This window comes from Melanotaenia boesemani, chromosome 2 (genome assembly GCF_017639745.1).
Source record: "Melanotaenia boesemani isolate fMelBoe1 chromosome 2, fMelBoe1.pri, whole genome shotgun sequence".
NCBI classification, from domain to species: Eukaryota; Metazoa; Chordata; class Actinopteri; order Atheriniformes; family Melanotaeniidae; genus Melanotaenia; species Melanotaenia boesemani.
The window spans coordinates 627,191-643,383 of NC_055683.1; the positions used below are offsets into that span (position 1 = coordinate 627,191).

The 16,193-nt window shown below is 44.4% G+C and overlaps 1 long non-coding RNA gene across 1 annotated transcript; it reads left to right on the forward strand.

Annotated features, from left to right (window-relative positions):
* The first annotated feature begins 5,345 nt into the window (after positions 1–5,345).
* Positions 5,346–14,389, forward strand: LOC121650415. The gene is made up of 2 exons (XR_006012269.1): positions 5,346–5,387; positions 14,273–14,389. It is a non-coding gene; the product is annotated as an uncharacterized LOC121650415 (long non-coding RNA).
* The last annotated feature ends 1,804 nt before the right edge of the window (positions 14,390–16,193 follow it).

Genomic DNA, 16,193 nt, shown 5'->3' on the forward strand with positions numbered 1-16,193 from the left:
ATACTGTAAAGTATACTGACGTTATGAATGCATATACTTGGAAATGATGTGAGGGTGGGTGGGTCGGGGGGTCTACATGTGACCTGATTATATGTGGTTATGTTTGCTTTGCTGGTCAAATGTGCATGTACATCTACATTGCTGTCATTTATAAAAGCAAACAAATAAAAAAAAAAGAAATAACTCAGAGTTTTGACTAAACCCGCTGTCGTTTTACAAAAACTAGCTACCCGAAGCCGACCTGAATATTTACAAGCATCCACACACAGAAGTTTAAGTTATACTTGACATAATTCACCTGCTGTCTTTCAACCACTTAGAGAAATGGGTTTTCATCCTGACACTGCACAATTCAAGAGTATAATAAAGTTAAAAGCAGTTCCCATTACTGTGAGAAGAATGATCCAACAAACCAGGGAGCGTTCTGATATTCCAGTAGAACTGAAGCCGCTCTGGATCAGCGGCGAAACTTGAACAGTTTGACTTCAATAACAGATTCATTGGAAACGGCTTAACAGCCACTATTACCCTTTCCACTTAAAAAGAAAGGACATTCTTAAGAACGATGATACAGAAACATCAGGAAAAGAAGGAAAAGATATTTGTCTCATCCACTTCTACCTACAACTAAAGAAGTGTCTTTAAAATCCTAAATGGAATATTCCCATCACACAACTTCCTACATGAGAAATTTAACTTGGAGAACAACTCATGTGGATTCTGTGAGACAGAAATGGAAACAACAGAACTTATTTTTCTACTGCAAACAAGCGTATGAATCTCGGACGTCTTTCAAAGTGGCTTCACTCAGAAAATATCCCAGCGCCCCTCTGAATATGTGCTGAGTCACTGCTGGAACATTAAAGGAGAAGAACTTGGAATTTTTTGGGAATAACTCGGTCTGCTGGCCAAACATTTTATTCATAGATGTAAATCTGCCAGAACTAAACCCACTTTAATGGTTGGAAGAATGAAGTGAAAATCTTCTCAGAATGTCTTTGTAGAAAATGAAAAGAAGCCAAAGACTTCTTTCCTGGATGGACTTGTTCATGTTACTAGGCTGAGACCCACCTGCTGTTTGTTCTTAATCCCCTTTCTGTTCTCCTTTATGTTATTCCTCTGAGTTCAAGAGCCGCCTTAACACATAGAACACGGATAACATGGATATACTGTCACAAATACTATTATTATATATAGAATATTATGAAGTCTGTCACGCCAGTTTTTCTTTCATTTCTATTTCTATTTGTTTACTTTCTATACTTTATTTTATTTTCTACTTTATTTTTCCTCTTCATTCCGTGTCTTTCTTCATGTGCATCTTGTACAAACTGGACTGGATTTACTTTCACTGTCTGTTTATTGTTTGTCAGGTTTGAATAAAGCATAAAAACAATGAAGACACAAAGCCAATAATGTGAGACAGGTCCAGTTTCTCTGAACATCTGATGACGTTCAGCTTTAGTTTCACAGCAGTTCTCTCAGAGTTTCTGTCATACGTGTTCTTTCTGCAGCCTGTCAGGATGTCTGATCACAGAGGAAGGCTGTGCTTCTCTGGCCTCAGCTCTGACCTCCAACCCCTCCCATCTGAGAGAGCTGGACCTGAGACACAACCATCCAGGAGACTCAGGAGTGAAGCTGCTGATGGCTGCACTGAAGGATCCACACAGACTCAGGTATGGAGAGGCTGCTGCAGCCACACAATGTCTGATAGAGGAGGAAGATCTGCAGACATTTTCTCTGTCCTTCACTCAGTCCTGCTTCATGCTGGATATGAGTGTTATATGAACCATCACACATGTAGGAGCCTTTTTCCTTTGCTCACAGCAGATATGTGAGTAGGAGAGTCTCCAAGGAGAACATCTGCAGGAACAACAGTGATAACTGTCTGTTGCTCAGAGTTTCTTCAGTCTGGAAACATCTCTGCAGGTTAAAGGGACATTCTGTCATAGAAACATCTTTTCTGTCCTCTGACCCTGGATCAGACACAGAGATGCTCCAGGAAATGTTAGCTTAGCTTAGCTTAGCACAGATATTTATAAAAGCGTGTGAACAGTCATGTTCTTGTAAAGTTCTCTTTAGAAATCGGTCCATGTGGAAATGTGCACGTGTTGATCAGACCTGTATTCCTACCTCTGTATAGATACATTTAAACACATGATGGATGAAAAGCTTCCCATGAATGATGATGCTCAGTGATTCTCCCACTTACTGGAGGCTCCTGATGCTGAATCACAGCAACAGACCCACAACATGAATTTAGATGAGACACATATAGAGCAGGAAGTATTCTGGTCCCTGAAGACTCGTTCCCTCTAGATTCTTTCATTCGTGTCGTCTTCTGTTGGTGCCGGTGCTCCATGCAACGTCACACATGAGTGTCGTTGCAGTTTTTATCAGTTTCCTTCAATTAGCTGCACACAGCTGATCACAATGATGGAGACAGTCAGTGGAGCCCCTCCCCCTGATCTGATCTGAAAAGAGGAGTTAGACAGGAAAACACAAGTTCTTTACTTCTTCATGCTCCTGAAGTCTGGCTTAGTGTTTGATGATCTGGACTCATAATGAGGACATGAATGAAAATGACTGAGAGAGTCACTGGATTTCTGTCCAGACTTTGTCACTTTACACTCAATATTCACTCAGCAGTCACATGACTTAAATGTAGGTTGTTTTACCAGAAAATGCAGCGTCATGCTAAAGATTTCAGACCTGCCGGTGGACTGGATTCCTGTGGGACTGGATCAGGAGTCTTCCTGTATCAGTGCTGCTGATCAGTGGTGTAAATAGATGATAAGGACCTACTGGAGCCACTAGGAGGCGGAGTAGAGCCCTACTGTCCCGTAGGAATGGACTGATAACCACTGATAATGCTGCTTCAGTCATGTGATAACGACTGGATCGGGTGCTGGAGGAGGTGATGGAGATGGCAGTGTGTGTGTGTTGTGATGAAGATGATGATGTTACATCAGGTTTCCTGGTTAACGTGAAAGGACTCAGTATGTTCACAGCTGATGTTGAGGAAAGATGAGACAGACTTTCCTGAATCCTGTCACATCCTGTATTTCAGCAGCTGCAGCTCCATGTCTGACCACCAGAGGCAGTCTAACCTCTCCTCTTCACTCAGGACTTTAGAGCTTTGATGATCCCATGCTGCTGATTCAGTAATTACTAATTCAATCATCCATCAGATGATCAATCAGCTTCAATAACAGTGTAGATGTTGGAGTCAGTAGAAGCTGGTGATGTAGCTGCACTTCAAACTGGAAATGAATCAGCAGACTGGATCAGATGTGGAAGAAGTGTGGTGAGTTGATGCTGCTGATCCCTCTGATTTGTTCCTGCTTTAGAAAGAAATGTGTTTGTGTCCACACAGCAGCAGGATCTGCAGGAATAATGTGAGGGAACAAATCCTCAGTGTGATGATGAAGCAGCTGTTAGTGGTCAGTAGGAAACAAGCCGTCACAGCTCCAAACACACACATCATGGCCTCAAACAGAGTCTCTGACAGTCATTTTGCTTCATGTGCAGGAAAAGAACCACTTTAACATTTCCCAGCTGAGTCACAACAAAGAATCTGAGCCAATCTGCTCTGCAGAGGAGATTATTGTCAGAAGCTGATCAATAAGACTTCAGGGCAGAGAGAAGATGCAGCTCTTGGTTAGATCAGGAGTTTCTGCAGAGTTCTTCATCTGTGAAGAGATGAAAAGGAGAAGATGGTTGAAAGAAGAAACTGGGACTTCCACAAAGCAGTTTTCTTGGTGTGGGTGTGGACCAATCAGCTTCCTGATTCTGCTCCTTCTAGTCTGGAGATGCTCCAATCAGGTGGACGTGTCCAGATGTTGGACTGTTCCTTTCTCAGTGTAGAACAAAGTGTGTATGAGAGCCATGTAATGTCCATGTTAGCATGCTCTGACCCCCTCCTCCTTTCAGGGTGGAGCCTGCTGGAGAACCATGGTTGAGACCAGGAGGTGTGAGGAAGTGTAAGTGTGTTTTTCATTGGATTCATCACATTCAACCATCTTCACACTGTCCCATCACTCATTCATCAGTCAGCATCAAAGTGTCAATAGATCAATAACTGCAGCTGGATTGTGTTTGTTCTCTCCATCAGATTCCTGTCCACTCACCATCCACATGAACACAGTGAGCAGAAACATCAAACTGTCTGACAACAACAGGAAGGTGACATTTGTGAAGGAGTTTCAGTCATATCCTGATCATCCAGACAGATTTAACTGGTCTCCTCAGCTGCTGTGTAAAAATGTTCTGACTGGTCGCTGCTACTGGGAGGTCGAGTGGAGAGGAGACGTTTTTATATCAGTGAGTTACAGAGAAATCAGAAGGAGAGGAGACAACATAGACTGTTGGTTTGGATTCAATGATCAGTCCTGGAGTCTGAGATGCTCTGATGATGAAGGTTACTCTGTCTGGCACAATTACATAGAAACACCCATCTCCTCCTCCTCCTCCTCCTCCTCCTCCTCCTCCTCCTCCTCCTCCTCTGTCTCTAACAGAGTAGCAGTGTATGTGGACTGTCCTGCTGGCTCTCTGTCCTTCTACAGAGTCTCCTCTGACTCACTGATCCACCTCCACACCTTCATCACCACATTCACTCATCCTCTCTATGCTGGATTTGGGTTCAGGTCTGGTTCCTGGTCTGGTACCTGGGTGTCTCTGTGTTGAGTGTAAAGAATGTGATGGTAGCAGAGAAACTCTGACTGGTGAACAGATAGTTCAGTCTGTACATGTCTGTCTCTTTCACTCAGAAACATCTTTTCAGATTCATGGATTCAATCAGTTTGTGTGTGAAACTCTTCTAAATGATTCCTTGGAAACTTCTTCCTCTTCCAGTCCTTTAAAGATGGAAGCTGTGCTTCTTCCAGGATCCACATGTTGTTTCCAGTCAAAGCTTCACACTGAATATCAGGATGTTGTGTTGACTTCATGTCAGCTGCAGTTAGTTCCACTTCATGATGCTGGAAATGAAAATCCTCCCAGTGTTTCACTCTTAGTTTGTTTGCTTCATTCTGTCTTTATTTGGACTTTCTGACATTTTCACATGTTGAATTAAAGATTCATTTTCACATCACAAATTTCATGTTTTGCTTCATTTTTCACCACAAATGTTTGACTTTCTACTTGAAATGTAGAATTTAAAGAATTTTCATTCAAACTTTCACATATAAATTTTATGTTTATTTTCATTCAGATTATTTTAGACTTTTTGTGAAAATATTTGATGTTTAATGAAAAATAAATATAATGTAATTTCTCTTATTTCAATTAATGTGGTTTTGATATTTTATCTGAAACTTCATTTTATTTTTTTTATTTTGTTTTCATTTTATTTTATTCTAGTAACTCATTGGAATTTTATTTTAGAAGTTTTATTGTTAGGTGTCAGGTAGGTGTCGAGGAGAGCAGGTAGGTGTCGCTGGTGGCAGGTAAGTGACGCTAATGCTGTAGGTGACGTAGTTCCGGGGGAGACGGCAGATTCAAACTAGGCGCGCCCAAACATTTCTACTTTCATTCGATTGTATTTTGTGCCAACTTAATCAAAATATTCTTTAAAGTAGGACTATAGTGTCTTTAAAAGGTACACTCTGGAGCACAGTGGGGAGGATTTGGCCAGCCTGACAGATTTTATAGATCGTTGTTACGACAGAATCGTCATGGGGAAACCAAACAACATGTCAACCCCCTCCACCTCATCTAAGTCCAAGAGACAGCGAAATGAGGATTCACCTGGAGCTATTTCACCACCGGGGAACGACTCAACAGATGTTCTGATCTCTATAGATAAGAAACTCAGCAGTTTTGATGCGCGTTTGAGTCTGGTAGAAATTCTCCACAAGGAGTTCCAGGCGCTACGTGAATCATTAGAATTCAGCCAGAAGCAGGTGGAAAGTCTGGCTGCAGAAAATGCCGGTCTCAGAGAGACGGTAAAATCCCTCACCGAGGGCTTGACCCGTCTCTCAGATGAAAATAAGAAGATTAAGGAAACGGTGATCGATCTGCAGGCGCGGAGCATGAGAGAGAACCTGGTATTTGCAGGGATTCCAGAGCAGACGGAGGAGGACCCCGAGACCACGGTGAAAAACTTCATCAAAACCCACCTGAAGCTCCCGGAGGAAACGGTGAAAAACATCTCCTTTCACAGAGTCCATCGGCTCGGCGGGAGGAAACCCGGGTCCAGCAGACCAAGACCCATAGTAGCGAAGTTCGTCAGCTTCAAACAGAAGGAGCAGGTGAAGAACCAGGGCCGCGAACTGAAGGGGACCAACTTCGGAGTAAACGACCAATATCCGAGAGAGATTCTGGACCGACGGAGAGTCCTGTTTCCCATCAGAAGGAAATCTATGGCTAATGGCGCTCGCGCTGTCATCGCGGTGGATAAACTGTTTATTAATGGACAACTGTACCGCGACCCGGACATCACTCCGTGGCTCTTCTGATCCCAGGTGCTGTAAGTCAATCTCTTCAAATGATCACTCTTAACTCGCCATTATAGATCACTGACAGTAGACCACACTGCTCGTCTCACCACAGCCTCTACACCTAGATCGATGTATTTTTTTCTGTTTCACCACTCTTCTCACTTTTCACTTTTCACTATCTTTCTATTTCACGTCTTCACTGTTAATTGTAATCCAGCTCGTAATATCAGTAGCGCACGCAGCCGGTCGAACACCGTCAGGACGCACAGCCGCACCATACATGATACATATAAACACTCGCGTTTTATGTATGAGAGAACACGCATTAAGGTACATATACGGATATTTAACACACGGATAAACACGCGCAGTCAGGCTGCACGCAAACACGCGCGAACACGCAAGAGGGGCGCACAAAGACACACGCGTCAGTAACACGCATGAAGCATTAAACCGTTCACAATAACCATGTTAAAAATCGTCTGTTGGAATGTACATGGAGCCGGTTCCAGGGAGAAGAGGTTGAAGATCTTTAATAAATTACAGGAGCTGCAGGCTGACATTGTCTTACTACAAGAGACTCATTTAACAAACTCAACCATAGATCTTCTTAAAATAGCTCAGTTTCCTCATGTTTACTCAGCCTGTTATAATTCTAGGCAGAGAGGAGTAGCTACTCTTATTAATAAGAGACTAAATTTTGACATAGATAGCACAGTAGTGGATCCGGAAGGCAGATTTCTGATAACTTTATTATCTATTTGTAATATCAAATTATGTATTACCAATGTGTACGGCCCCAATGCAGATGATCCCTCCTTTTTCCACTCCCTGTTTGCTACACTCCAGAATTATTCAGATAACAGAATAGTGCTAGCTGGTGATTTTAATGTAGTCTTGACTGAACAAGATCGCTGCAGCACATCAGGTAGTCATCGAGTCTGGCAGTCGTCAGAAACTATCAAACAGTACATGAAGGATTTTGGTCTTTGCGATGCTTGGCGCTCTCACCATCCTAAACTAAGAGAATACACCACCTTCTCTTCAGTTCACCACTCCTTCTCTAGAATAGATTATATTTTAAATAGTAATTCACTAATGGGCGACATTTCAGAGACTCAGATACATCCAATCAGCATCAGCGATCACGCACCAGTTTCATTCAGTCTGAGAATCAAAAATAATAAACCGATTGGTAAAAGCTGGAGATTTAACACCTCTTTATTGAAAGATCCTGAGTTTATTGATTATTTTAAAAAAGAATGGTCAATTTATATAGAAAAAAATGACATGCCTGAAACTTCAGCGTGTCTTCTTTGGGAAGCAGGAAAAGCAGTAATGCGAGGGAAAATAATTTCCTTCTCCTCACATAAGAAGAAGAAGGAAACAGCAAGAGTTTTAGAATTAGAGCTCAGGATTAAATCATTGGAGGAGGCTTACCGCATTTCCCCCGAAGAGCACACAATGAATAATATAAGGAAAACTAAATTGCAGCTTAAAGAAATTATAGATAAAAAAACACAGTTTTTAGTGCAAAGACTTCGCTTGGAGAACTTTGAACATAGTAACAAATCTGGAAAGTTTTTAGCAAATCAACTAAAAACAAACAAGGAGAAAACAACAATCTCCTCTGTTAAAGATCAAGACGGAAACATCAGCCATGACCCAGACAAGATAAATGACACGTTTAGAAGCTTCTATAAAACATTATATGAATCACAGATTAATCCAACAGATGAACATATTGAACAATTTTTAAACAACATTAATCTACCAAAACTAAAAAATGAAAATAAAATAACTTTAGATGCACCTATTACTGTAGATGAACTCCACGAAGCTCTCCAACATATGCCCAACAATAAAGCCCCGGGTCCAGATGGTTACTCAGCAGAATTTTACAAGGAATTCTGGACAACGCTAGCTCCTACATTTTATAATATGTTGTTAGAAATACAGGAAAAACAAAAAACACCGCAAAATATGAACTTAGCTAATATAACACTATTGCTAAAACCAGGCAAAGACCCCACACTTCCATCCAGTTACCGTCCCATATCTTTAATAAATGTAGACCTGAAAATAATTAGTAAAGCTCTTGCCAGAAGGATAGAAAAAATAACCCCTCTTATAATACATCCGGACCAGACAGGTTTTATAAAAGGTCGACATTCATCTACTAACACGCGTAGACTAATTAACCTCATAGATTACTCTACTTTACATAATCTAGAATCCACAATCATTTCTCTAGATGCAGAAAAAGCCTTCGACAGGGTAAACTGGAAGTTTCTATTTGCAACACTAGACAAATTTGGGTTTGGACCTGCTTTCATAGAGTGGATTAAAATATTATATAATAACCCAAATGCATGTGTGAAAACCAATGATCAAACTTCTCCAAGCTTCCGCTTACAGAGAGGCACCAGACAGGGCTGTCCACTCTCCCCCTCACTTTTTGCCATTTTTATAGAGCCGTTAGCAGCTGCTATTAGACAAAATATAGAAATTAAAGGAATCCAGGGCAAAAACATAGAACATAAAATAAGTCTTTATGCAGATGATGTATTACTTTTCCTTCAGAACTCACAAACATCACTCTCTGAGACAATCACAGTTATTAATAAGTTCTCATCAATATCTGATTATTCTATTAACTGGTCTAAGACTACAGCCATGTCCATCAACTGTGACCTACAAAACATCCCTAATATCAAAATACAGACAGGAAACATTAGATATTTAGGTATAAATATTTCCCCCAGATTATCAGATTTAACAAAATTAAACTATGTTCAGCTACTAAAAACAATAGAAGATGATCTCTTACGGTGGAGGCGCTTACCCATCTCACTAATGGGGAGAGTTGCCACCATTAAGATGATGATTCTACCTAAAGTTAATTATTTATTCTCAATGATACCCACTAAACCCTCCACCAGTTGGTTTAAATCTCTGGACTCTTTCATATCCAAGTTTCTTTGGAAAAACAAGCCGTCACGTATCAGTCTTAAAACCTTACAGCAGACTAAAGATAGAGGAGGACTGGATCTACCAAACTTTAATCACTACTTTATAGCTAACAGGCTGCAGTACATCTCAATGTGGCTCAAACCCAGTTATCTGGATGAGCCGTGGCTAGATGGGGAGCAGGCTTTGTGTGAGGACTTAGTCATCTCTGACCTGCCGTTCATCAGCTCAACCATTAAACCATATAAGTGCTTTAAAAGCCTTAACATCCGTTTTTCCTTAATGGCTTGGTGGGAATTCTGTAAGATAACCAGATCTTCCCTCTTTCCATGTAGACTTACACCCATCTGGAACAACCCTGACATCCTGCAGAACAAAAAGATGATAAACTTCACTCAATGGAAGACTAAAGGAATACAACAGTTAGGACAGATAATAGAAAATGGAAACTTTGTATCTTTCAACACAATTGTCTCACAGTATGGAATCAACAGCAATAAATTCTTAGAGTACCACCAACTAAAATCAATTATATGTAAGAAGTATACCCCTGTACAGTTAGACTTGCAGCTTCCTGTCAGAATAGCAGAATTCTTGAATCTTAATACTCCAAAATTATTATCAAAAATATATAGATTACTTGCAAAGCTAGAAGACAGGATATCTCTCCCAACTTCAAAATGGGAAGATGATTTATCTAATAACTTTGATCAGAAAAGATGGTCACAAATATGTTTAAACACGTTTAAAATGACTCAGAATTCAAATATACAACTAATACAATTCAAAATTCTCCATAGAACTCATTATACAGGACACAGGATGTTCAGGATGGGCCTTTCACCATCAGATATCTGCCCACACTGCTCTGAGAACACTTCTGATAGCTACATCCATGCGCTGTGGTCCTGCACACCTGTCCAAAGGTTCTGGATTAAGGTGTGTGAAGATCTCTCAAAATGGTTTAAAACCAGTTTTTCTGCAAACCCCACACTTTGCCTACTGGGCGACCTGGGGGACACTAACATAGGAATACACTCCATAAACTTGGTCCTCGCAGTCTTATGCATCGCAAAGAAAACTATCCTTGTGAACTGGAAAGATAAGAATAATTTGTCTATCCAGCAGTTTAGAAATCTCCTGTTAGATCACATCAGCATTGAGACAATGTCTGCCTCCTCCAGGAACCAATCAGATGACTTTCATTCCCTCTGGTCCCCTGTGACTGACTACATCACCTAATGTAGGTGGAGGATTGCGGCTTCGCTGGGATGGGGGTGGATATGGGTGGGGGGTCCCTGGTGGCTTCGGGTCTCCGGTTGTCTCCTGGGTGGGGATCTCGGCTGCTCCGCTGCTGGGTCGGCTGGGGGTTCCGGTCTGGGCGGGCGGCATTGGGTGGGCCCCGGGGTGGGACTGCCTCGTGGCGGTGGGGGGTGGCTGCCGGGGTGCCTGGGTCGGTGTCCGTCGGCCCCTGGCCGGGTGGCCGGTCGGGCCCAGGGTGGGCCGGGTGGGGGCCCCGGGCTCTGGGGTGTCGGGTCTCCCCCCTCTCCTGGGGGTGGGGGGTCTGCCGCTGCTGGGGGGGGCTGGGCCCGTCCGGATGTGCCGTGCCGGGGGTTGGTCCGTGCCCTGGTGCTTGGTCGCAGCCCCGGAACCTGGGTGGGGGGGTGTTTGTATATAGGTGGGTGTGTGTGTGTGTGTGTGTGTCTGTAGGTATGCGGGTGTGTGGGTGGGTGTAGAGGGATGTGTGTGCTGTATGTGTGTGTGGGTGTGTATGAAGGTCTAGGTGTGTGCGTGTATGTGTGTGTGAGTGGTGTGCGGGTGTGTGTGTGGAGGTCTATGTGGGATGTGTGTGTGGGTGGGTGTGAAGGTGTGTATATATGAGTGTGTGCACGTGGAGGTCGAGGTGTGTGTGGAGGAGTGAAGGAGTGGGTGGAGGCGTGAGTATGTATGGAGGTGCTTGTGTGTATATGCAGGTATGTATGTGAGTGCGTGTGTAGTGGTGTATGTGTATGGAGGGGTATGAGAGTGTGTGTGTATGTGGGCACCGGTGTGTGTGTTTATAGGTATGTGCGTGAAGTGTGTGTGTGGAGGTATGTGCACGTATTGAGGTGTTGGTGTATAGAGGTGTGTGAGAGGGTGTGTGAGTGGCTGGGGGAGGAAAAAAAAAAAAAAAAAAAAAAAAAAGTGTGTGCGTTTGCAGGAGTTAGGACGTGTCCTCTGGGGGGCGCCCTGGCCGGGTGTTGGGGGCGTGGGCCTGGGGTTCCCTTCCTTTGCCTCGCCCCCCTCCCACTCAGAAAGAGGAAAGTGGCCCCTTGGGCTGGTGGCTGGCCCCTGGGGGGGTTCGTGGCGTGCCTGGGTTGGGGTGCCTGCTCCGGGACTGTGACGCCCTTCGGGGCCGGCGGGGGACGGGGGCGCCCTAAGCCACTGGCGGGTCGTCTTCCAGGGGGGAGGCTTACTCCCCTCTGGACCTACATCTCCTGACCCCTCCCCTCCCCCACTCTTCACTACATACACAGGTAGGGCTGTGGGAGGTGTGCTTGTTGCGCTGGGCGGGGCAGGGGGGTCATCATAGTGGCCCTGTTGCTTCGCCGAGCGGCAGCATGCCTCTCAGCTTTTAATTCCACTTAGTCACTGAGCACAAATAACATTTGCAACATACAAACACGTTTTGGGGGGTGGAACATGCGAGGTCAGGTGGGTGGGACTGCTCAGGTGGCCCCACCCCCTCCTCAATGCAGTTACTGCCCCCCAATTTTAACCCTCTTTTTTTAATTGCAAACAGCACATAATATATTCCATCACTAGTGGGGGAGGGAGGGGGGATGGGGTCTTCAAGCGCCCCTGTCTCCATGGATGGCCCGGGGGCGGGGCGGGCCGGGTGGCCTGTCGCGTTGGCCCGGGGCGTAGGCGGGCTGTCCCGGGGGGTTTTGGCTGCTGGCCCTGGGGGGAAGGTGCTGTTTTGGGGGTGGGGAGTGGGGGGCGGGGGCGGGGTGGGGGGTTGGGGGCCTGGCTCGTGTCTCCTCGCCTCCTGGCTGGGGCTGTCCCCCCGTGGCGTGGGGTGGCGGGAGGATGGTGGTGGGGGGATGGTGTTTGTGTGTGTGTGTGTTGGGGGGGGGTGGTGGTGTGTGGGTGGGAGAGTGGTGTGGGTGTGGGGGGATGGGTGGTGGAGGGATGGTGTGTGGGAGGGTGGGGTGTGTGGAGGTGGATGCGTGGTGTGTGGGAGGGGGGGTGGTGTGGGTGTGGGAGGATGAATGGTGGAGGGATGATGTATGTGTGGGAGGATGGGGTATGTGTGGGAGAATGTATGGTGCAGGGATGGGGGAGTGTGTGGGAGGATGGATGGTGGAAGGATGGTGTGTGTGCGGGAGGATGGATGGTGTATGGGAGGGAGGATGGTGTGTGTGTGGGGGAGTGGTGTATGTTTGGGAGAGTGGGTGATGGAGGGGTGGTGTGTGTGTGTGGGAGGATGGGGTACGTGAAGGTGGATGTTTGGTGTAGGAGAATGATGTATGTGTGGGAGGATGGGTAGTGGAAGGAAGGTGTGTGTGTGTGTATGGGAGGTGTGAAGGTGGATGAATGGTGTGTGAGAGGGAGGATGGTGTATGTGTGGGAGGATGAGTGGTGGAGGGATGATGTGTGTGTGGGAGGATGGGATAGGTGTGGGAGAGTGTATGGTGGAAGGATGGTGAGTGTGTGGGAGGAAGGATGGTGTGTGTGTGGAAGGATGGATGGTGGAAGGATGGTGTGTGTGTGTGGGAGGACAGAGTATGTGAGGGTTGAATGGTGTATGCGTGGGAGGATAAATGGAGGAGTGGAAGGAGAGTGTGTGTGTTTGTGTGTGTGTGTGTTGGTCTGGGGGGGGGCAGGACTGGTTCTCGGGGTGTGCGGCTGGGCGCTGGGGTGTGGGGCTGGCCTCTGGTGGTGGCCGTCTGGGCGGGCCGGGTCCCCCCTGGGTGGCGTGCTGGCCCTCGGCCTGTGGGGGAGGGGGGTGTCCCTGCGCTCCTGGGCCCGGGCCCTCTGCCCCGTCTGTCCCGGGCGGCCGGTGCCCGGGGGGGTCGGGGACTGCTGGCCTCGGCCTGCCGGGGCCGGTGCCCTGTGTCCGCGGGGAGGCTCCTGCTGGGGTCTCCTGCTGCTGCCTTCCTGGGCGGGCGAGTGGTCGTCTCTGTGGACCGGTCGGGATCTGTTGCCTGCGGGGGGGCTGGTGGCCTGGGTCTCGGGACCGCTGGCCTGACTCTGGCCTCTGTTTAAGTGAGGTGGCATCTGCATGATCACTCTGCATGGTCACTCCTTCCTGAACGTCTCCACACAGTCTTTGCGTCGCCGTGTGGCCGAGTTCTCCAACACATCCACACAGGTTTCTCTGCGCGTGTTCTTGAATACAGCAGTTTCACTTATATCTATTATCATATTTTGTTTCTTTTTTTAATTATTTCTGTTCTTATTATTATTATTACTCTTACTATTATTATTGTTACTATTATCAACTAGTTGTGTAATGACCTACTGGCTAGGATGATCTTAGCTATATATGTTGTAAGTAGTATGGATTACATGGTCTTCTGTTTGATGTTTCAAGTCCCCACCCGCACTCCCCACACCCTTTCTGTCCCTCTCTCTCCCCTCCCTCTTCTCTCTACTTTCTTTTCTCTCTCTCTCTCTCTGTCCCCTCCGGTCGAGTCCAGCATTAAGAGTCTGATTTAATAAAGTTTTTCATCAAGAGGGACTTTATACATGTAGTATAAATCCCTGCTTGATAGAGTAAAATTGCCCAGCACCAGACAGCAGCCAGACAATCATTCTGTTTGCAACAATGCTGGACAAGACAGGTTAAAAAAAAAAAAAAAAAAAAAAAAAAAAAGAAGTTTTATTGTTTTCCATCATGTTTAATTCTTTGTTTTGTTTAATAAACATTTAACTTTTATTCTGAGGTTGTTTTCATGAGAAGAAACGTCTTGTTGTACCTCGATGTTCTACCGAACGCTTCAGAAGGTCTTTGGTTCCTGCAGCTGTCAGATTTTTTAATGAACCTGCAGCTTTTTGTTTGTTTTGTTGTTTGTGTTGAACCATGTTTTTAGTATATTTACATATTTAAGGTTTTTATCATGTTTTTCCTCTTTGTAAATGTTTGAGATGTTTAGTGGCAAATAAATAAATTTCCTTTAAAAAGTTGATCTTAAATAAAATTTTCTTTCTGTTGTGACTCTTCTTGAATCTATTTCTTCATGATGATGATGATGATGATGATGATGATGATGATGCTCCAGTGAACCAGTAGATGAGAGAGATTCTGTACTTTTCCCCCCGAGACATGAAGAAGAAAATAAAACTACCAGCAGCATAATTTCAGGATGAATGTTATTGTGTGAGTTACATCAGCGGCTAATTTCCAATGAACAGGAGATGAATGAAAGTGGCTCCAGTCAGGGCGACGATATTTCTAATCACATCATCAGGGTTTGCTGCCTGTTGACAGGCTGATCTGATCTGCAGTGATTTAATAACTCAACTGTTCAGGAAAAAGGGAGATGATATAAATAAGAACCTCAACCACTAAAACATGTTCATTCATGGTGAAACAAAACTTCCATGTTTAAAATAGGGGAGACCAGGGATGGTTGTAACACTTTTTGTTACAACACCTGTAACTCATTGAATTTTTTAAATATAGTTCTCAAACTTTTATATGAAAAACCCACATTTGTTCACTAAAAAAGGTACCAGTTCAAAACTCTGCTAGAATATGACAGACGTGGCATGTTAATGTCAAACACACGGTCGTCCTTTGTTACAACCTACCCCACTACCGGGTGTGGTTGTAACACATACTGGGGAGAGTCGTAACAATTACACAAAAGAAGCGTAAACAGATGCCACAACATATAATATGCTTCAAAAATGGATTTATTGAAAAGGAAAATCCAAACAAAATCTTTCTCTTTTACTGACTACAGCTCAAACATTCAATGTTTAACTCAGGAGTGTGTGAATGTGTGTGTAAATAAGCCTACTTGAACAAACTTTAATAACAGTGTGGCTGCTTAATGAACAATCTGCACTTGTATAAAAAAGATACGTTTGTGATATCTAGTTTATATACTTTTTACATATAAAAACAAAAAAAAAGCACTGCTGCCTCTTCTTCTGCTTTTCTTTATTCTACTGTGTTATTTATGTGTTCAAGAGGCAACGAAAAGTCAAAATACTTCAAAAATGCCTTTGACACACTTTATTATTCATGTTTAAATCATGTAAAACAAAACAAAACTGCATATTTTTGTTGCACAAATAATATAAAAAAAACTTCTAACTGTCTGACTGTACACACACATCATCTTCATCATGTGTCTCATCCTCTGATCAGCTGATCACCATCTTCTCCAGCCTTATGTGTCCTCTGGTCTGTAGCTGAAGCTTTCCTCTCCAGCATCAGGTGTCCTCTTCATGGTCTGTAGCTCTCCAGGGTCTGCATCCTGGTGGACTCCATCTCTGCTGCTTGCAGCGTCTCTTTCCTCAGCTGATCCGTCTTCTTCGTCTTGCAGACGTGCAGCGTTTGTGGGTGTAACTGATGTGTGTCCTAGAAGCAGGAATGGTGAACAATCTGAACCTCCATCATTTCTTAAGCTGGGTGACCTGCAACCACATGTTTGGTGTTATTAAAAACTAGTTAACATTGGATGCTTCATTACATTTCACAATTTTAACCACTTAATCCAACCAGTTAACATCCCATCAGATCTCACAGAGCACTCTTGGTATTTACCTGCATCTCTAAAATCATTCACT